Source organism: Apostichopus japonicus, chromosome 9 (assembly GCF_037975245.1).
Source record: "Apostichopus japonicus isolate 1M-3 chromosome 9, ASM3797524v1, whole genome shotgun sequence".
NCBI lineage: Eukaryota > Metazoa > Echinodermata > Holothuroidea > Aspidochirotida > Stichopodidae > Apostichopus > Apostichopus japonicus.
In genome coordinates, this window is record NC_092569.1 from 35101490 (window position 1) to 35124995 (window position 23506).

The window sequence follows — 23506 nt, forward strand, 5'->3', positions numbered from 1 at the left end:
CGATATCAGATTTTTTCAATCTCAAAATCGGCCCCATACCGTTACCGATATTTTTCAACAGCCAGTATGAATGTCAAATCGCACTTTAAGTCATATTTTAATACATAAAGAATCAGAATTATCATCGGCTATCGTAAAATATTATATTGCACAGCACACAAACAGTAACCACTTGATAATTCCTTTGTGCCTATTCTATAACATTAGCCCTAACCTCTTTTTAACTGAATGATCATAGTCCCCAACAAGATGATATGCAAGAAACTATATGTGCTAGCATTTTGTTCTTGGAACAACACAAGTCCATTTTTCCTGTTACTTCTGTTGAACGGTTCGTTACTCTGTTTGACCCACTTCGTTCAAAACTTAAGCTACAAGTCTTATACAAATTGTTGTCACATAGAGCCCCGTCATTCTTAGCAAAGAATGTTAAAAGATGACGACAAGTTATGAATAAAACTGACTTCATATAGAAAAGACATTAGCGTATCCTGGCTAAGAACTTTTACTACTCTTAGTGATTAACAGAACCAAAACCACGACATTTTCTTTATTTTTTTTTAACTTCCTTAAAAAATATATCCTACCATTTGCCGGTTATACTGACAACTAAGCCTATCCAATATTAGCAAGTGCCCCGTCCTTGAATTATTCGACAAATTGTTTCAAACAAAATTCTCAAAATACAATCTTTTCAACAGTCATTTATGTTTTAACAAAATGCATCCATGATACTCATTGCAGCTTTTTAAAAGATACACAATTTTTGGAATGATTCAGTAGGGTTGTCCACGTGTTATAAATGTTATTCTCAGCTGAGGACACAGAAGCACTGTGCAAGTTAGTGTGATAAGCTACCAGCGACGTAGCCAGGAATTTGAAAGGGGGGAGCACTTTTTGCGATTGATATGTATTTTCAAAATTGTAGGCACGACTATCTGAGCGGAGCGCCACCATTGGTTGGCGCGGAGCGTACAAGAAAATTTTTGGTTTTACAAACCCCTCAGATGGCCGGAAACGGCCCTTCCCGAGTGTTCATTCTGGTTCCCTGGCCTCTTGCTAAACTTGAGACACCTCACACAATATCACTTTTAAACCCACAATACAAACGAGTAAAAATAGTACGTAATTCAATACTACATAATGTCACTTAAAATCAGCAAGGTACATGTACAGAGTAGTCTTACTTTTCAACTTCTGATACTTGTAGATACAAAGATAGGCCAGAAATGTCTTTGATACAACTATAGCCAGCAGTTGTCTTTGATACAACTGTAGCTAGTAAATGTTTAAGTTAGCCCAATAAGAGAAGGCGAGAGCTATCCAACGATTGCCATCTGATACAAATTTCTCAACTGTTTTCTCAACTGAAATATTATCTGCGTAAACGGGTTCTTAACTACATGTTAAAAAACTGACAAGATCGGATCCTAGTCTTTTCCGGCGCGATAGAAATGACAGCCTAGATGACAGAAGAATAGGTCACCTAATTTAGCCATATTCTTGCTACGTTCATTTCAATAGTTTTTCCTGTCTATAGACTCTTAAACTCGTCCAGCAAGCTTATCGATTTGAATTATGGGTGTTTAAAAAAAAAGATAACTTGGCCAACATAATGTAGGCCCGGGCCTACAGTGCTATATACTGGCTACGCCCCTGATCATATGATATCATTATCTGCAGATTTTGTTTCCTGTTTGAATTCTTTTACATGTTCTTTTACATAATATATCAGAAAGACAAACATAGTGCTTTTTTACAATTTTTCCAGTAGGATGATTCTTGTTTATTGTCCAATGTCTGGACTTTAATAAATTTGACGAACTTAACTGATGGACAATATAAACTTTCATATTTTGTAATATAGCCAGATATGCAGTGGCCTAAAAACAAATATCGTTATCGCAGTGTATTAGCAGTGTAATACTTATTATAGGAAGTGCGTATCACGTACGATTGCTAGCTTAGCTTCATAACATGCTGTTCGTGCAACAACTTAGGACGACTCATAGAACGAACGTTGTCGACGTCGTTGTGCATACAGTTCATGACATTCCATAGAGTGCGGTTAGGTAGGCAATATGTATTTTATTACGCAGTGGCCAACTGTAGGCTTGTAATTGGCTATAAGCTTAATTTAGCTAATTGCATCTGCCAAACTAAGTAAGTAGTTGAATCAGTAGGCGTGAATGTTACTACGATTACAATCGAGTTAACGGAGCTGACGAGTATTCAAGATCAAAAGAGCACTGACAAAATACCATGCTAAAAAAACGACAGTTTAAAAAAAAAATCGACACTGAAAGGGGGGGGGGATCGGTCGCTCCCCTGCTCCCCCTGGCTGCGTCCCTGTAAGCTACTCCTGTAGTTATAAACATATAGTCACATAGACTTGTGAAATTTACTTTAAAGCGCTACAAAGACTGGTATGTACGTAACGTTAAGTCGCTTGACTGGTCTGCTTACAGATTGTTATATCATTAGATCGGTAAATATTTTTTTTAGAACATTTCGTCTTGTATGTTTAACCAGCTAGAACAGATTAATAAATCATCGAAAGAAACCTGAAGTAGCTTTGTTGTGGGGGAAAAAAGAGCAGAAATTGGAATTGGCTCCAACAATATAGGTCATTCTCACACGGATTACACACACAAACTGTGAAAAGGGTCAAATTGGAAATATGTAGTCCTTTTACAGAGAATAACATCGAACTAGATTGGACTTGATCAAGTCTCCCACGGGCGGAATTATATCCCACAATGACGGGAAGTTAAGATGGAAGACATTTGGCTACTCACATCAAAACGCATGCTGGTCATGAATACTGAAATATTGCGAAACAAATAACATGATCATTGCATATGATTGTGGCCCATATTTCATTATAAGTGAAATCTTTACAGAAGCCCCTGTTTTGAACCCTCACATGACGACAACAATATTCTTCCTGTACATTTTTGGTTCACCGCCATTCAAACTCTTATCTACCATGCAAAATGTAAAACAACCTTAGTAACGCTACCTCGACAAATCTACGTGGTACAGTAAGAAGAATCGACGTTTAGCATTAAAATTGTATCTTTTATAACATGATAATCATGATGATGATAAAAATTGCAAGAAATAAAGAATGTCAACAGAAAGGACAAAATAAAAAGAGGAAATTAAGGAAGACACGAGGAATTTAATCTTCTTTTCTTTCAGACCAAGTCATTTATGACCGAAATTCCATAACGTGATATTGCTCTGCCATAGTGGATAATATTTTAACAAATACTCGGCTTTAAATTTGTAAAAGTATGAAAGAATGGAAGCAGCTTAAACAAACACATGTATTTTTGTTTGTTAATTCCAAATAGTAATGACATAGACATGTTAGAACAGTCGAGCATATGACAGTTCACATTTTATGAAATGACGATGTTATCTGTCAAGACAAAAACATATTGTATAGCATTTCCAGTAGTGAATTTATACAATTCTCTAAATAAACCAGAGAACAAGCTTTAGATCAATATGAATAATAGAAGAATATGGCTCTTGGATACAGAAAATAGTATCACACTATCTAAAGTCATGAAAAAAATTAAAATCTACATTTTATACTTTGCTGTTGCCAACAGAGTAAAGTGCACAGTATAATACTATCTCCACAAAAAGATTGATGCGACCAAGGCGATTTGTTTGGGATATAGCCAAAGTTTTGTTGTCGTCGATAATGTTATTCAGGAAGCACAGACGGTGTTCGACGTCATTGTTTTATCTGTATGAAAAATTGTGTTTATTAACCAAACGCTGAGTATGTTTGTTCCTTTGAATACAGTGCTCGTTCGAACGATAACCACAAATTATGATATAAAGAAATTTAATTAGATATCCTTCAACATATAAAGCGAATTATTACCATACAGTGAGTAATGATAAATTTTATGATTATAATACTTTCTAGTTTTTGCAACGTGTTAGAAAAGAGACCTTTAAATACAGTGTAATATATTTTATGCTGTTTAATTTCTAAAAGTCTATCATCGATGGTTTTGTTAAGTATAGGGAGAGTTTCCTTTGTATACTGAATTATATTACATGTTACGAAACGTTACGTTTTGTACTACACCGAATAGCCACATCAGAAAGGGAGGGTGTAAGTCCACTGATTGAGGGCAGCGAAGAGCGAGAGTAGGGGTGGGGAGCGGTGACTACTCCCATCGCATACATATTATAGATTGAGTACATTTTCAGTGGTCCTATTATAAGTAGTCTGGTCATTAAGTATGAAAGACGACATGCATGAGAATATCTTCGCGTTGGTTTTACATTTAATTACTGTATTCAAATTGAGACTATTAAACGTTACAAGAACGTTTACATTATCGCCACGACTTAAATGAACACATTGTGTGGAAACCAAAATAAACTACGGTATTTGTGGTTAAAGAATTAAAAGATAACTTACGGATCATGAATATCTGTCTTTATCGTAGTAGTCTATTTCCAGGTAATACGCTAACACCTAATACACTATTTCGCAGAGTTTTAGTTAATATATGCATTAGATATTTAATTCTTTGCATGGTGAACTAGCCTTAAATATTCCAATATTTGACAGAAAACATCACTTTGGATTGTCATTAGAATGTTGGTGAACTGGATTGTGTCAAATGGCTTTTTTTATATAAAAATGAAATGTAATTTAAATTTGGTGATAATTTTCTCACTCCAATTATGTGGTATTACTTGTTCTCTGTGGTTTTTTTTACTGTTATAGATTATGTCTAAGTAAACAAAGAAAGACAAACAAAAAACAACAAAGCTATAAATTGAAAAGTAAAAATATTTAAAAGACAGTCAACTAGAATAAGAATCAGTTTATTTTTAAAAGTTACAGAAACGTTCTCTGCATCTGCACTGAGTTATTCCGCTATTAATATCGGCCTTTAGTGTTATTCGTATGATCGGGTGAAATTTTAGATTTGCCTGTCGCAATTTGTCCAGAATGCAGCCTAAATTTGGAGCTATAATGTCAAAAAAAACTGAATAAATGTAAGAAAAAAATACAATTCCTTCGTTCATTTGTCTTTATCTAATACGGCATTAATGCAGCTTTTGATTTTTCTTATTTTTAGTCTGGATTGATTACACAAAGACTAATGAAACATCTTACTACGATTTTATTTTGAGTATGATTTTATAACGTCTTTTCCATTGGAAAGAGACTTTCAATCCTTTTAATCTTCTAGTTTATTCAAATTACAGATTTTGTAATAACAATATTAATTTTAAATAATACTCTCACAATAATACTGGTTGAAATTATTATCACTAAATGGCTAATGATTGCTAGACGTCAACGTCGTTGCACATTTTTAATTGCATTTTACATTTTTCGTTGCACGTTAATTAGAAAACTACATAGTGAAACAAGTCGCACACATTCGACAAACAATGCAATAATTTATAAGTGTTTCATTTTAACTCACAAGAATAAAAAAGAAGTAAAAACAGCTCATTGTTCATAGAAGTACGTTAAACGAAAAGCTATTTTATCGTTTCTTAAATATATGTATTGAATGCCATATGAGCATATATGGGGATGTGCACATTTTCTGTTACAGTTTTAGTTAGCTAACGATATCTAAATATATCTCAATTAAGTTTCCCATTCGGAATCAAAATCTTCTTTTTTCCTTTTAATTTCCCTCTTATGTTGGCAATGTGATATGACATTAGTTATGCGTCAGTATCAAGTAGTTACCTTTGGTCAAGTTATATTACTTCTCGACATAATCATTAAGGAAATCAGCCTCATTTAACTGTCACTTTAAAAAAAAAAATCGACAGAGTTTTTCTTTACAAACTTTATCATTTCAAATAAAATAAAGGAACATGTCTTACATTTGTTCTGCTCTAATATCCTTCATATTTAAAATAACGGAATATTGGGATTATATTTCTTTGGAATCTGTTACAATATATAGCGCAACTGTAGGAAATGAGAAACACAAAAAGAGAGAAAAATGAGAAGCTAGCCACTTAAACCGCCGGAGACATTTTCATGATCGTGTATCATACCATGCTTTAATGTAAGCAATTTAAAACCAGAACGTACTGCATGAAAAATAATATTTGTTATTTTTCTGGCTTTGTGGAAGTATTTTATCTTTGATAATTCGTTCTGCGATAAATCCGTGTAACCTAAGTTTTCTATTTTCAGCATTACTTTAAGTTTCCATAAATTACTTTTAAATTAGATTGACGTGTACACCAGTTGGATTTATTGTTATTCAACTTTGTTTCCTTGAATAATATGATATTTTCAAAATATATTTCAAAGTACCTTTATTTTTGTTGAAGATTGTTTTTTCAAACTTTGACACACATATAACGATATCTATTAAAGAGATCTCTATGAGCATGTAAAGGAAGTAAATATTTAGGTGCTCTTTAGAAATTTATATCTGAAACTTGTTTGGATGATAGTTCAAACAATATAATCAAACGTACAACTGAGCATTTCTTCTAATTTGATTAAACCCGAACAACAGTTTAAAGTTATAGATTTCTAATTTAAAGGATGTACCTTGTCATTATAGTTTTGTTCACTGTAGTTACCCAATTAAGCAACTTTGTGATTGGATTATCACATAGAAATTGTTTTGTTTTAGATTAGTTAACGCACATGTTGCTTTAATGTATTCATCAGGATAACTTGGACAAAGACGAGCAATAAAATGTCTGTTCGGAAATCATATGAAAATAACAGAGCTGACAAAGGAAGTTGCCTTTACGCAGATGAAAACCAAGTTATTCGTATGTAGTTTATATCGAAAAAATAAAAGCAAGGCATTATAATAAATATAAAAAAAACATTGAAAACATTTAACTATACAAAGCTTACCTAATAACGCTCTGTTTCAAAAGGGAATCTCATGATTGGATTTTTAACAAGAAGAACTGTTTTCTTTTTGAAGTTATTGTATAGTGTTTTAGTTATCGCTGAAATAAATGAATTTCTTGTTTTTAGTTATCGTACTCGTAGCCAATATTATGGAGTATACATTTATGAGCTAGAATGATTTACATTTGAATTTAAGCTCACTAATTTTTAATATGAATTCAGTGTTGTAACGTGTTGGTATGGATCTGTGAAAGGTAGGGTTGGCTATTGGAGGGAAACCTTGTGAACAGATGTGCTGTAAAGGATATGTTGAGAACGATATACTCATAAGTTTGAAAAAAGGATTAATTTTTCCTGGCCATATCACGAAACTTGATTGACTTTGAAAAATTGGTGTGTAACGAAAACACGTTTGAGATGTATGAATGAGCTTTTCTTCTAAGTATTTTACATGTGAGCAAATTTTAAAGAATACTGTATATAATCAAAGAAGAACCGATTAGAGCTAATCTTTTCTTTTTATTCCAATATATGTGGTTAAATTAAAAGACGTTTCGTTATTTTGATCGAAACACTGCTGTCTTTTCGCGAAGTTAAAAATTCGGAGTATTTCTAATTGAAGGCCTTCAAACTGTAATTTATCAGGATTTTTTATCGATATTTTCCTATTATTTCGAAGACGCTAACTCTTCACTTTTCACATAACAGAGTTAGCTCAACAACACATTGATGCAACTTATGTTATTGTTTCGAAACAGAAAATATTTCAATGGAGTAAAATATAAAATATATTAAACAATAGAAAGACTTACCATTTCTGTTCCAAACGAGTTCCAAATCGTCAAAACAGTCAAACAAACTTTGAAACAATTCTCCATGATTTCGAGTTTGTATAAATGACATGCAAAAATATATTCGATGAAGTGCAAGATGGCAAATGACACAAGGTCTCTATTTAGGGGTTACCAACACCCTATTGAAATGACCGTAGTAGTATGGATGTCCATTAATGCCATCATTTTATTTGAAATATGATTTGGTGAAGAGCTTATACAAATGTGCTGCACATCTATAGTTTTATTGGCTTTTGTGTAAAGAAGACTATTCGACATGCGCAATCAGTCAATAGTCCAGTAAGCTTAATTTGCATAATGTTGGATTGTCCTTGTTCCGATAAATACAGCATACCACCTACTGTATGCTTATTGACTATCGTGCCTCTAGTTCCATCGACAGCAACGGGTTTTCAATTCAATCAATGTAAATGTATTTGGTTTTAAACGAATATTAATTACAATGATCACTTTTAATCTACATTACATTTAGTGTGGTTTATGTTAAAGTTATTTAGTTGTATGCCAAACGACGTCAATGCTAGTAGGAATGTTGATTTACTTGTTCTGGTTAAGCTGCTTTTACCGATATTTTAAGAAACATGTATGAGTAATTTTTTTAGCTAAGTTACTTCGCTTTTGGTTGGAAGGCAAAATTAAGGCAGTATCGAAAGGACAGGAAGTGATACTACTAATAAGCACTATATAACATGCATGAACTAGTACAATACATCTTATATACCGTGAAATTAACGGTATGATATATCCTATACTATCAATATGTATGTACAAATATCTAATTAACACAGTTTGGAACATTCGAAGTTGGTCAGTGGTACGCTATATGAACAATACTTCCTTGTTTTATGATGCCTACGTCACATCCTGTTTGCGGAATCGAGTATCCTCACATCTGATTGAATAAACATTTCAGCTGTTACACTGGGCTTTGACTAATTTGTTTATTGACTGTAAGAATTACATCAATAATGACTGTAAATTATAAGGAAAAATATTTTTCATTTATATAAGATATTTAATCAAGAAGCATGTCTTGACCTATGGATTTTTTCTTTGATACACATTTTTAAATGAAATGTATATCTGTTAAACAGCAGAGGCGTAGCTAGAGCTTATTTAGAGGCGTAGAGCTACTTTATAAGCGTAGCTATAAGTTGGTCTTTTAACAGTGGCCCCCATTTCTCAGGGAGCCCTAGGGTTGGCTACCAACTGAGACAACTGTCAGTCATGATTTTGCATGAATAATTATATGAGTACCAGCACGCCCACGCCATTCTATTATTTAGCTGACAGTGGAGTAGCCAGAAGTAGAGAAAACGCTGTCCCTCCCACACACAAAACATTTTCAGGGACGAAAACTGGGACGGCAAGGAAAATTAACCAAGAAAAATAAATAGCTATCATATATGATATTGGTCCGGTTACTTTATGATACAGCACAACGTTTAGACTGCCTCTCAGAAGGCTTCTCTCTTAAGCTATATGCCCACTAAGCACAGAAATATATTTCTATTAACAAATTCACTTCGAGTCAGTTATTGACATTTTTAGACAAAATTCCGTGAGTCGAACGGCACTGGATTGTCGCCTTTAATAAAAGGTCACTGAGAGAGGAGATAAATCCGTATACCTACCCTCATATCCTATTATGTATTTTAAATGTTTTATGTTTTCAATATAAACAAGGCCGTAGACACAGGGACCATGGGAACACGATCCTGACCACCCCCCCCCCTCCAACCCCGAAAGTTTCTAGAAAATGGTTAACAAATGTTATAACACCCGAACGCAAATGTTTTTAATATATAATGAAAATGATAGCATCATGCTTCACAACACCCTTACCGAGACAAAATTCTCTCAAAGGTGAGGGCACGCTCCTCCCCTTAAGCCCCACCCCTGTCCTAAGATCCCTCCCTAGTACGGACGTCCACCTAAAATTTGAATTGAATTTCGTAACAGGGTGGACAGACTGTAAATGTTCATGCTATTACATATTAGTGCAGGCGTTAAGTCAACCTTAGTAGTTATGCAGTAGTTCACGCACATTCTGTGAACCGTCTGAAATAGTACAGTATTAATTAATCAAAACTTGTTTGTCCAATGCCAACCATGCCAGGCATATAAAATGAACAAAATAGAATTGATACACTTCTCAACAATAGCAATGAATTCCACGTCAGTACTAAATCTTTTAGCTAACCCTTTTCATTATTTCAGGGAAAAAATACATTTTTATGTAAACCAGTTGCACTTTTCGGATGCGTTGGAGGTAGAAATGAAACTGTTAATACAAGTCGACAGTTTGAAATAAAATGTCGTACGTTAAGTTTTTAGCATAATCAGTAGAAATTTGTGAGATAATATAGCAGAAATTTAAAAATAAGTCTTGATACAATACTTCAAAGCTTCGCAGTATTCCGTGTACTGCCGGGGTGACTATTGTTGCACGAAAAAAAGAACCGGATATCCCATGGACGTTGCGCGAAAGAGAAACTAAATATTGGATGTTGTACCTAGTTTGCTCACTCTTCAGTATATGAATTCTCGTATTCCTTGGCTTTGAATGCCATAACAAATTGTGACAAATAAAGATGGAAACACATTTGGCAATTTCTGTGGGTGAAATTGGATCCCGTATTAAATCAATCATTGCATGTGAAAACAAGAAGAAACAAAATATTTCATAATCACAGAGTCGACACAAATTGCGCCAGTCTGGTCGTTCTCGAATTCAATCTACATTCCCCTTGAAAAAGGAAGGATTTACGCCCCTGTACTTACATTAGAAACAACCATATCACACGGTGCATATTCGTTTTGCTGGATTAGGAATGGAAGTTGCGCAGAAGAGCTCAGTCAAAAGGTTGGTTTAGAGACCCAATGATTAGAAGCCTCGTTGTAGGTTATTCAATATGCAAGGTGCCAGTGAACTTTCGGCTAATCAAATGATTTCTTCTCTGGAATTTGTTTGGCCATGATAAAAATCTGTTCAGGTGATGCAGAATTTATTCAGCAGGTGGTTCAAGTCCACCAACAGATAACATTAAGCCACTCACTTTCCAAGAAGAATATCAAACTTTTGAGCACTTAATGTGACTTGATATAGAAAAAAAAGGCTAATCCTATGATAGAAATTTTGTATGACAATTGGCAAAGCGATCAATGTGTAAATTAGTAAAGGCATCATAATTGACGCACCTTCGTAATTGACGCATCTTCAAATTTTGCTAAACGATTCAGCAGGCAACAAAGCAGAGTTACATATTTCATGAGTTTGAATCCACTTCAGGTATATGCTGATCAAATTGTGTTTTTTTTAAAATCTTTTGACATCCTCTCCCAAGTTTTGCACGTATTTTTGGCATTTAGAAATCTTACTTCCTACAAGTAACCAACATTACCTAAACATGAAACCACTACTCCCAGGGACCTGGTTTGTCTGAGTTGAGAGGCTCAATATCGGGGTATAAAATACTTGACACGGCAGACATTTTGTGGTCAAATTCTGCTCACTATACTCTTGAAGGGGCAATGCCAGTACAAAAAGATATCATAATGTACAGTTAGCTTGTTACAACAATGTGACAGTATATGTGTACAATTGGTAAACATTTCATAATTTTTCAACAACACATACATTAACACTTAAATGAGACAGTGCCCCCCCCCCCTTGTAAATAAAGAATAGGAGCTGGTGTTGTTAAAGCTCATTACCAGCTTTGTATGGTTTAAACACAAACAAACCCACTGGTGGGACTATGAGGGTTGGGAGAGGGGCAGATTATGTCTCCTTCCACATTTTCCCAGAACTTGAGCAAATTTTCAAATACGCAACTAGAAACCCAAATTTCTCAAGAGGAGTGGGGGCACCCCCTTGTTCCCTCTCTCAGGTTTGCCTCAAAACTAGTACTTGGGTGTGACCGGTTTTTTTCTGAAACTAAGTAATTTTTTTGTGTTGTCCTTTTTTTCTAGGAATACATGTGCTGGCTCCCAAAGAGTCTATCTTTTTTAGAAATAGACAGTTTAATAGCTATTTTTGGTTAAGTTGGAATATTCTTGGTGATAGATGTTTAATTTAAAATGTACCTAAGGACACCGAAACCCATTTATATGTTAAGTAATGTGTCTGGTAATTTATTTATTAAGCATTAATTGACAGCTGGTAGGTCACTGGACCCCAGATACCAGGGAGTGAAGGGCATAGGGTTGGAGGGGGAAGTTGAGACAGGCTAAATTATGAATATTCAATGAACCAACCTTTGTGTTTGATTGGTTTAAGGTGGTCATATTTACAAGAATGATGCGCCAGCTTTTGGAAGGACAAGCTAATGTTGTTAACTATATTGACGATGTGCTTGTTTATACGGAGTCTTGGGAGGAACATTTAATAATTTTGACTTCGGTCTTTGAGAAACTCAGAAATGCGGGTTTAACCGCACGTCCAACCAAATGTTTTGTTGGATACAAGTCGTTGGATATTTTGGGGCATATTGTGGGAGAGGGTGTGGTTAAACCACAAAGTGACAAAATAACCAAAATTCTTGACGCCTCGCGGCCAAGAACTAAAAAGGAAGTTAGGTCATTTATGGGGTTAGCAAATTACTATCGTAAATTTGTGCCAAATTTCGCAGCGTTGGCTGCTCCTCTGACGGACTTAACGAAAGCAGGGGTCCTAAGGAGGTAACCTGGGAACTTGCTCAGCAACGGGAGTTTGAAACTTTGAAAGATCGATTATCTGCGCCGCCGATATTGCATTTGCCTGACCCTCAAAAAATGTTCATTTTGAAAACAGATGCTTCAGACATAGGCATTGGGTCGGTCCTAATGCAATACGAAGGGAATCAGTGCTTCCCAGTCTATTATGCAAGTCGCAAGTTACTCCCACGTGAACGAAATTATGCCGTGATTGAGCGCGAGTGTTTGGCTCTTGTGTGGGCCATTGCGAAATTTCACATTTACTTGTATGGCAAGGAATTTGTTCTTGAAACCGATCACCATCCTTTGGCTTATATCTCAACAAATAAAGTAAATAACAGAAGAGTTATGAGATGGGCTTTGAGTTTGCAGCCGTATAGGTATATTATACGTGCTGTGAAGGGTAGTGATAATGTCGCAGCAGATTTTTTGAGTAGATGTGTTAAGGAGGAATAGGTGTGTAAGAGAAAAGAATTCTCTGTAATTGCGTGTAATTTGTAAATAAGCTTTACGAAATTTAAGATTAAGATATCTGTTAGAACCCTCAGTAAATTTCTTGAGAAGGGGGATGTGTCACGTAAGTGGATGCAAAATTCCTGGTGTTGATATGCTTCACTGTGTGCATTGGAGCACCTGTGTCGCATATAAAGAGTAACTAAATTCCGGGTTTCTCGGCTCCTTATTGTTGGTATGTTTCACCGAGAGATATCGGAATACCTGGGCTTACAAATTGTAAGAGCCGTTACGTAATATTAGATTCGTGTTTTTTTGCAAAGTTGATGTTAGGGTGGGGTACAGGAAAGTTAGTCAGTTGCATTTCATCTGGTAACGATATCAGGTCGGGCAGAGAGGTAGTTTCTCCGTTATTGAGAACGGAAGTTAGCATATTTACAAAAAGGCAATGAGGTCTTAAATTGTGTTAGTATAATATTGTCACTGAGGACAATTTTGCGTATACTTGTTATTGAGAACAAGCCGCTACAATACCGTATATTCTCGACGCACGTGCTTTATTCGGTTAGTGTGACAAGCGGAGTTTGCTGTATAGTAAACCAGATTACGGGCAGGCGACCCCGAATAATCTGGTTTAATTTTTGGTGACTCCAAAACTAACTGCCTGGGGTCACGGGGGTATTCTTCCGTGCCAATAGATGTGGTCTGGTCCACACTTTTAATACGCCGGATACAGGTATCCTACATTTGACACGTGCCAAAAGCCGAATGGTTTGACTCCGCCTATAGCGACTACCTTGTGGGCGGTGATCTTCTGAAGTCTGTCATAAAGCGTACTATAGCAGTGTCAGTTAGCAAAAAGGGGGTAGGATTCACTGAATAAGTATCCAAGGGGGTGTAGTTATTTTCATATATGCATTTCTTTTATATTTTCTTTTACCAATAATCATTAAAATATCTCGTGCTAATAAATCCATGAGAAATAAAAGCAGAGTGTTCGCGTGGTTTCTTGATTATCAATTGAGTGTTACTTTCTAGAAAGGGACACTATGTGTCACTTGTGATAGTTGCCTTGAACGATTATTATAGAATGTATTCTTATTATTTTGGGATGTATTCTTATTATTATTATGGGATGTGGGATGGAATGAATAGGGTATGAAGGTAGTTTGACAAAGTTAAGAATAGTTACTGGAGCTGAGTTGCTTATAGGTAGAGTAGAAGAGAGAAAGGATTAAGTTTGAGATGGTTGGGCACGAGATCGTAATTATTTTCTAAAACTAACTTCACCAGTATTAGAATAGAGGACAAGTATACAATTAATTTAAAGTTAAGTGGACACTTGAAGCGTTTTTATAGATGTTTTGTGAATACATGGAGCTTGTTCTTTAAGTGGATATTTTATTTTAGTAAACACCTGGAACTGTTTTACATGGAGATTTTATATTCAATAAAAGTTTATCACCCGAAGTTGTAGCCATGGAGGCAGACCTACATTTCATCCTGTTCTAATATCTGGCAACCATACTATTTGTTGTGCTAATTTTCTGTTGTGATGGAACTATAAATCCCCTCTTTAATTCTACGTCCTTGTTTGGCACCTTACGTGAAGCCCTGCGACGACCCAACCCCAGTGATGAACCGCCCCTTCTAGAGACCGAGACGCTCCAATGAGGTTATTTTCCCCGAGTAGCGAGCTACCCAGAGAGCCACCCTACTCCAGAGACGTCCCCATATAAGGGAACCGCCCTCGAGGTTTCCTAATGAGACAACTTCATTTTCAATTACGTTAGGTCTACTCGCGCCGCTATTTTGTTTTTATTTCGTTGGGATCGATAAGTATTTTATTTTCCAAAAAGTTCAGTGGAGTCGTTACAAGATGAAAGAGCTCCAAAATATGTAAGTTTACACCCCTGAATATAATTTTACATTTTACTTTAAGTCTCAAGTAACCCCTTTGAGTTTAATGCAACGTCCATGTGCATAGTAACATTTCTATTTCAAACCAAGTTGTATCGTCCAGAATAAAGGATACAAAAGTATTGATTTGGTTAATGATTGACAGTAAAATTACATGGTATATGAAGCTGGTAACAAAAATTTACGATATTAATATAAAACTAATCAAACTCTTCGCGATAACTAATAACGGCATTATAATTAGTTTGATACTCAGAGCTTAGAGGGTCTATTAACAAATTATGTATGTATAGTTTTAATTAAATGTCACTCAATTTGTCAAAAATCAAGTCTTTGGATTGCTTACCAAAATGGGGTTTATTATCATTTTTTTCAGAAACTCAGGCGATCTTAAGAATACATTTGGCAAACATTTCTTTTTAAAGGGAGTTTTATCGTCCAGAGTAAAGGATTAATTACAATGATAAAGGCGGTTAATTATTGCAACGGTAAATATTCCATAGTTTATGAAGCTGGTAACAAAGATTTCCATCTTTATGAAAAAAGTAATCAAATATCACGAAAACTATAACGGCATTAGGCCTACTTAGAGATTAGACCGGCTATTATGAAGATTAATATACCAAGGTTACAATACTGGTTGTGGGGAGGCTGACAAATATTTGGAAGCTTAGAGCAGATAAAGGCAAAATAATGATTGTTCTTCTTCAATCATGGGTTATGGGATCAAGTGGATTATGTCTTTCTTTTCCGTAATGGATGAATTTAGGCAGAATTTCAACAATAAAAATAGTTTTCAAAACTCTAATAACTCGAAGAAAAACATGTTTTGTGTTTTTAATATCATGTAAATAATACCTTCAGATGACATTCAGAAATTGCTAATGAATTTTAAACATGATGTCATTTGAGGTTAAAAACTTCTTACGTTTAATCTTGCATCTGAGGAATTGAACTAATGTATTAGATACTACAGTCTTGTAATTGTTATTGATGAACTTCGGTTAAGTCCTGTTTAAGGTTCTTGGTAAAGTCTTAAAATAATAACAACAAAGCTGGGCTAATAATTTAATTATGCAAGTTACGAACAAGCGATTAAAAATGATAATGTTATGTAACAGTTACAGACCTAAAGTGTTCTAGCGGTGAGGGGATGGTTGGGGGGGGGGTGAAAACCATTAATGAAATAATAGAGATTTGGGACATCATCAAATTACATTCGTTACTCACTTTATTTTAATAATGTAATTATCAATAGTGTAGCAATCATTATTCAATGTAATTAGTCAGTTAGATGACATTATTAATTTATGACTTCCATGAACAGATCAATGCCCAGTGTCTATAGAACAATCGGATCATTTGCTTAATTGGTTTAAATTGTCTCCAATTATCTCTACAACTGACTATTGACTCAATTTGGAAATCTCTATGGAAAACGTTTATTCATTGAAACCAACGGCAGCAATCAATATTTTCCTAGATATTTAGATGGTGATATGTGTTAATGTTTGTCAATGTTTGCTTATAGCTTAGGTGCATGGTTACAGTTACAACGATCGGCAATAACAAGTCAACAGATACATAAACAACAAGTCGGTACTTTTAAGAAAAGTCCACCTCAACCCAAGTCCCCTTACATCGAGACTACAACAGTGCGTGGTTTTGGTTTAACTCCACAATAGAACACAACGCCGAAGATTAAGAAATAGGTCACGTTGCCATATAGTTGGAAATAGAGGGCGGAATCACAATATCTGTATAACGACTAAGAAGAGACCATTAAAGATTACTAAAGCGAGGAAGAGATGTACAATCGAATACATGCATGTCCGTGTGAGCTTATCTTTGGGTGTCATTTATTTTGATTGTGCTAAAGCATTGCGAAATAAACAGGCAGAAATATATATATATATATATATATATATATAACTATAGTTTTGCAGCGGAATACAATATGAACAATACTTCCTTATTTATTGTACTACGGCACATCCTGTTTGGGGAATGGAGTATCTCACATCTGGTTGTATAACAATGTCAGCTGTTTCACTGGACGAGGAATATGTATGAACTATAATATTTACATCCATACTGTTTATCTTATATACGTGATATTGAAACTTACGACCTGTATTGACAAATTAAAAGGTACATCGTATCATATTTTGCTTTGGCCTAAACCTCTTTTATATTGAACGGCTTAGCTATAGACGGTTCAAGCGCTTCATGTTACCCTTGCCCGCAGTTCTCTGGTGGTAGTGAGGGCTGGTTCCTAATAGTTTTAGCCAACGGATGACAACTGTCAGTCATGTTTATGCATGAATAAGTTAATGAGTGTTAGCATGACTACAATAAGTATTATTTTGCTGACAGTGGCGTAGTCAGAGTTAGAGGGAAAGTGCCCCCCCTCTCCCCTTAGACACTGGATTTTCGGGGAATAAACTGGAATGGCATCAAAAATTGGCAAAATAATAAACAGCTATGATGTATGATGTTGGGATATGCTACTTGATTTTACAGCACGGTGTGATCTGCTTCTCAAAAGGTTTCCTCCTTTAGCTATAGTCCTCCTTGGCATAGAAATATATGTACCTCAACAAGTTAACTTTGAGTTAGTAATTGATACTTCTAGTCAAAGTTGCGTGAGTTGTACGGCACTGGAATTTCGTCTTTAATAAAAGATCACTGAGAAAGGAGATAAATTGAATACCTACTCACGAGTATTACTATGAATTTGTAAATGTGTGATATCGTCAATATATACAAGTTTCTTACAATATATACAAGTTTCTTGCAATAGTTAGCATTTTATAAAGCACCTTAATGTAGTCCTAATAATGTTAATGATACTATTATTTTGCCTCTACGATCTCTTATCGACAGAAAACTTCTCAAAGGCGAGTGACGCTACTCCCCATAGGCCCCACCCATTAAGCCCCTTCCTGTACGGACGTCAGAACAATTTTGTGTCCCCTAAATGTGAATTGTCTTTCGTAGTAGAGGGGACAGGCTGTATTTGTTATTCAAAGTCATATCGATACAAGCGTCAATTCAACATCCATCGTAGTTATGCAATTCACGCACGTTCCGTAATCCGGTCTGAAATAGTAAAATGTTAATTTTTTTCGAAACTTTCTTTGTCGATGCCTCTCATGCACAAAAAATAAATAAAATAACAAATTTAAATTATACTCTTTTCAACTATAAAGGTGCAATCCATAGCCGTGCTTGCTAGATCGTCTAGCCTACCTTTGTACACTTATAGACAAATTACGTAAACCAATTGAACTTGTGGGATACCATGGTAATAAGAAGCGGAATGCTTGATAATGTCGAATTTTTGTCAAATAAATGTCGTACTTTCATGTGTAGCATGACATCCAGTAGAAATTTTAAAGTCAAACAAATGAATGAAGCGAATTTGTAAGTATTCCTCGTTATTTCTGGGGTGACTATAGTTGGAAAAAATAGAACAGGATATCCCATGTGACAGGCCTTTTTCAGGAGCGGAACAGACACTATAACAGTGCTGTTTGGCTGTTTGATGTACACTATTTTCTGAAATATGAATTCTTCTAGACCTACCCTTTGAATATTGTAGCAGATTTTGACACGTTATTAAAATTACAATAATAATTTTTCGGTTAGTGTAACAGACCTGTCAGAAGTAAAGAAGAAATGCGAGATTTGATAAGATCATTGTCTATTTTACAAATTTAACAAAGGTTGTTATTTAAAATTAAAAGTTTCTCGTCATTTGTTTTTATTACGTCAATATTTAACTATTTATATAAAGTTTTGGCTAAAATAGAGGGCAGCAGAGCTGACGAAAGGAAGCAGAAGAGGAAGTTGGGAAAGCTCAAGAGGCTATAAACAGTCTTTTTTCTTACCTCATAATGAAAGGTTATCTCATATTTGGAATATTGTTGCAGAATGTTACAATAAATATCTTGTTATCACTCTATGGGCATTCACTTCACACGGTTACAAACAGAAAAAAGGTCATAACATTCGTTACAGAATACATGTTAGGGTTAATTAAACAACGTTTTTCCACATGTTTTTTTTTTTAATTGATTGGTTTGACGTGGCTGTATTGTGCTGTCCACACGTTGCATAAGTTCAGTATTTCAAGCATTGTAGTAGATTATTTGTGGTGTCCTAATTCGGTTTCTTTCCACTGTTTGATAAAGGTACTCGATGACGTACGGTAATAGGATTTTATAATTGGCCGGTATTAGATGACTTATTTAGGGATGTTGTAATATATATATATATATATATATATATATATATATATATATATTCATATAAATGATACCATATGTTTTGTGAGTAGTTCGACGGCAACCCTGATAATGAATTCATATAAATATATAAGTATATGAAATGTGTCTGTGTGTGTGTGTGTCCTAGAAACCAAGAATCGTTAAGTATCCACTTTCATGAAGTTATTCATTTCCAACCAATTAATAATACTTGCTTGGAGGGAGGGGTTGGTAGCGGGAGGATTGACTACGAAGGAGGCAACACATTAAGGAAAAGCAGACAAGTTTAATGTAATGTTTTATTTTTATTTTTTGATGAGACTCATGCAATATTCAATTTTCAAATTATCAAACAACAGTAAGCTGGTTAAATTTATTATTTGATATCAATTTCAATTAATTTCTTCTCATTCCCTTAGAAAAATTATTTGTGGAATCGTCCCGTTTGTAATTTTGGTTGCATGTTCTTCTTCTTTCTTGTCTGTGGCACGTCTAACTGTCCGACGCTTGAAAATCTGTATGGATATTTTCTTACCTTTCTCATTAAAAACTGCTCTTTTGGGCAATTTGTTATTTATAATGTGTTATGTCTACACCGGTCGTATTTTCATATCTGTGTATTGCAGGCTGCATCCGTAACCGTTCAAACTATAGCTATACCAGAACATGTGCGTTCCTCGAGTAGAACCGTCGTAGTCGCCGTTGAGATTTGAATTTGTACAAAAACGACAGCAGTTGCCATAAGGGAAATGATCGCAAGAATCATCACCAGTACGGCATTAACTATAACAATAATAAGTATAATAATAGTACCACCAGGCTCCGCGATGTCCCTCCGCACAGTCGTAACTACTCGATCCGTCGTTGTCCTGGTCTTTTGTACTGAATTGTTTATTGTTGCTATGAGACAAAGCATTATTACCTGTACCTGCAACAAACGAGAAAGAGTAAAAAAACCGGTCAATTTATAAACATTGAACTAATCTAACATCGGATACAAGTTAGAGAGCAGTGCTGTTTTGTCCTACCAATATGAAAACGTCAGTTCCGCATATTTTGTTTTGTTTCTTGTGTTCAATATTTAGGATACAAAAGGTGGTATTTTGTCTTTGCAAGGACGTGTTTATTTAATTTTATTTTTCAGTTTAAAATACAGTGCCACAACAGGATTCACATACAGATGGGGAACTACTTTAACCAAATACTAGATTTGGGCTAGTAGTGTCGCTAATATCGCTCATTATTTTATATTTATTTATCGTAATTTATTTATTTGATTGTTATTTCTAAGTTCACAAATGAGTTGGGTCCCACTCTGTCAAAACTCTAGTTATAAATTCCTTGTGTGTGTCGGTGTTAAATTTTATGTGTTGAATAATATTACGTTTAATTTCATTTGCATAACCAAACTCTCCTTATTCAACCCATTGCTTATTTGTTTTCTTGTACCACACATAGGCTAACTTAGGCTCTCTTCGAACCTGGACAAGGAGGGTGGGAGGGGGGGGGGGCTGTGTGACGTAGCTTCATATATCATTCAAGTTAGGAAAACAAGGGTATCATTGTAAGATCTAGTCCTGAGTAATCTAACATGTTATTATTACATACAAAGTAATACTTGCATTTTGCAGAAAAGCCATTTCCCATTAAACAAAAATCAAATAGACGGCATCATCTGTCTGTCAATATTATGGTTGTGATATAATATCTGGCAGGCTCCAAGTTCCCTGTTCTACTGTGAACAGGGTACACAGGGTGTTATTGCAAGGGACGATATAACTGGGTTCGCATAACAATTTGCTACCCAAGAATTGTCAGTTGCTAATCAATATTACTTTTGATTAGCAAAAGATGCAGTACCTGCTAATGCTAATTGCTATTTCCAAGAATTGTCGAGCAATTATTGCTAATCAATTCTCTAAAACTATTTCGTCCCTTGTATTGCCATCGATTGTTCAATTCCTTACCCTATATCTATAGCACTTTGTAATATTTGTATCTTTTAACTTGAGCTGATACGTTGGACTATAACGTAGATTGAAATTTACACTATACACAAATCCTGAAATAAATACGTTTAAATGAAGAATAGAACCGACATTGTATAAGGTGAATTTACTATTGATTTAGTAGCTAATATTTTAGGTTTCGACAAGGTAACCAAAATTCGATGTATTACATTTATGAAAATCTTGAATGATATTAATTATCGGCATTTTATTATTTAGTTCTTATCGACATGTACAATCTAGTCTCGTACGTATATCTTCTTCGAACAGACTGAATGATTGATTGATTCTATTTCTCGAAACTATATAGACGAATATTTAAAAATAAAACATTTCTGATTCCTCTGCTTCAATGTTCTATGAATGATAAACCCTAGATTATTTTATATATAACATGATTATATTAACATAGCGCCTCAACGTTTGAACATATGAAAATCATCGAACATACATACCACTTGAAGTCTCACTATACAGTAACGAGAAGAGACATGTGACTACTCATCTGTATTTCCACTGTGTGATCCAACTGATAGTCGATACTTGTCTGCCTCGTTATTAATGCGAAAAGTCGAATAGACGGCGTAAAACGATGATGAGCCAGAGTCCCGTAGATCAATACGTAGCTGGTACCTTTTCTGGTTGGTCAGAGAGTGAATAAATTTGTTACCTAGCCAGTGGTCGTGATTTTTATTACCGAAACCGTTCTTGTAGTCCGACCAACCACGATAAAAGTCAGCAGAGGCACTCGATCGTCGCTGGAAAACCTATGAAATGGAGAAAAAAAGGTTAATCCAACTATAGAATGTACTAATCCTTAAGAGCATGACATTCAAAGCCGAAAAATAGTTAATAAAGATATGAATATTGTGAAAGTGAGATAATTCGCAAGAGTACTTTGTTACTTGATTTGCTTTCCTACAATGGTCAAGTTCATCTCAACGGGATCTGCAGTGCATCATTTTGAGTAAAGTGAGGAAGTTAAGAATTTAAGTCCTTCATTGTTTGCATTACTCACCGTCCATCCTCCTCCGTTACTTTCCATCTCACAGTAAACCTGAATGCCGCTTGACCAACCATCAGGGTAAATGGTGTAAACACCATCACTGCGTGTACCGGAAACATAAAGCTCGTAGCAATCTTTTGGGAGGCTTGTGCACGTCACTCCGTCCCCTTCGTAGCCATCATTGCAGTAACATTTACGGACACCGCTCCTCTCATCACAGGTTGCGTCATCACTACACTGGTAACTCTCATCTACAAGCCGGTTGTTCCTACAAGTCGATTTCCGTGTACATCGTGAATTGATGTAAAAGGTGGCCCTCCTAATTTAAGATATTCAGCGAAAATAAAAACGACTAATAAATAAATTATGAATTTGCGGTTGTCACAGTGAAATGTACAGAATTTCAACGGTAAGTGGCGATTGATTAACCCCCTCGAATGATATAGGTATGAGTATCAACCTTTATGAAAGTTTTATGAAGTATTTGAAGCCAACTCCGAAGTAGGAGGCGAAAGGATCCGCCATAAAAAAGTAGCTGCAAATATTGCATTCAACGGCTTACCGCGACTATACATTAGGCCTACAAATAGTTCTAACCGTAAGACTGAAAAAAAAGTATCTATGGAATTTTGTGTCAGGCTTATAAGTGGATGCACACTCGAAGGGAGTGGTCTCGTGATTCCCGACTAAACGTAATACTTACCTCGACTGAGAGTTTTGACTGGACTGGAGACAAAAAAATTGGTCAATGGCCCCTCCCCAACCTCGATGCGCACGCCACTGAATTATCTGTAAATGTAATGATTTTATCGACAAGTATAAATACTAAAGGTTTTCTTCTAATTAAATGGACAATGATTAAGAACAAAGCATTATAACATTTCCTGAATGAACCGTACTGACCCCTAATACACTTCCTATGTCAGCAACGAAGCAGTTGTGGATGCACGCCTCTCCGTCCCCTTGGTAGTTTGGATTGCAGTAACATTTACGGACACCGTTCCTCTCAGCACAGGTTGCGTGATCACTACACTGGTAACTCTCATCTACAAGCCGGTTGTTCCTACAAGTTGATTTTCGTGATCATCTTGAATTGACATAAAAATCGCCAACCTGATTTAAGACATTCAGCGAAAAGAAAAACAAAAACTTATAAATAAATTATGAATTTGCCGTTGTCACAGTTAAATGTACAGAATTTCAAAGGTGAGTGGCGAATGATTAATCCCCCTCGAATGATATAGGTATGAGTATCAACCTTTATGAAAGTTTTATGAAGTATTTGAAGCCAACTGCGAAGTAGGAGGCGAAAGGATCCGCCATAAAAAAGTAGCTGCAAATATTGTATTCAACGGCTTACCGCGACTATACATTAGGCCTACAAATAGTTCTAACAGCAA

At 35.3% G+C, this 23506-nt stretch overlaps 1 protein-coding gene across 1 annotated transcript in view; it reads left to right on the forward strand.

Annotated features, from left to right (window-relative positions):
- LOC139973677 (uncharacterized) overlaps positions 1–23506 on the forward strand; it is a 489233-nt gene that overhangs the window by 20563 nt on the left and 445164 nt on the right. The window lies entirely within an intron of this gene.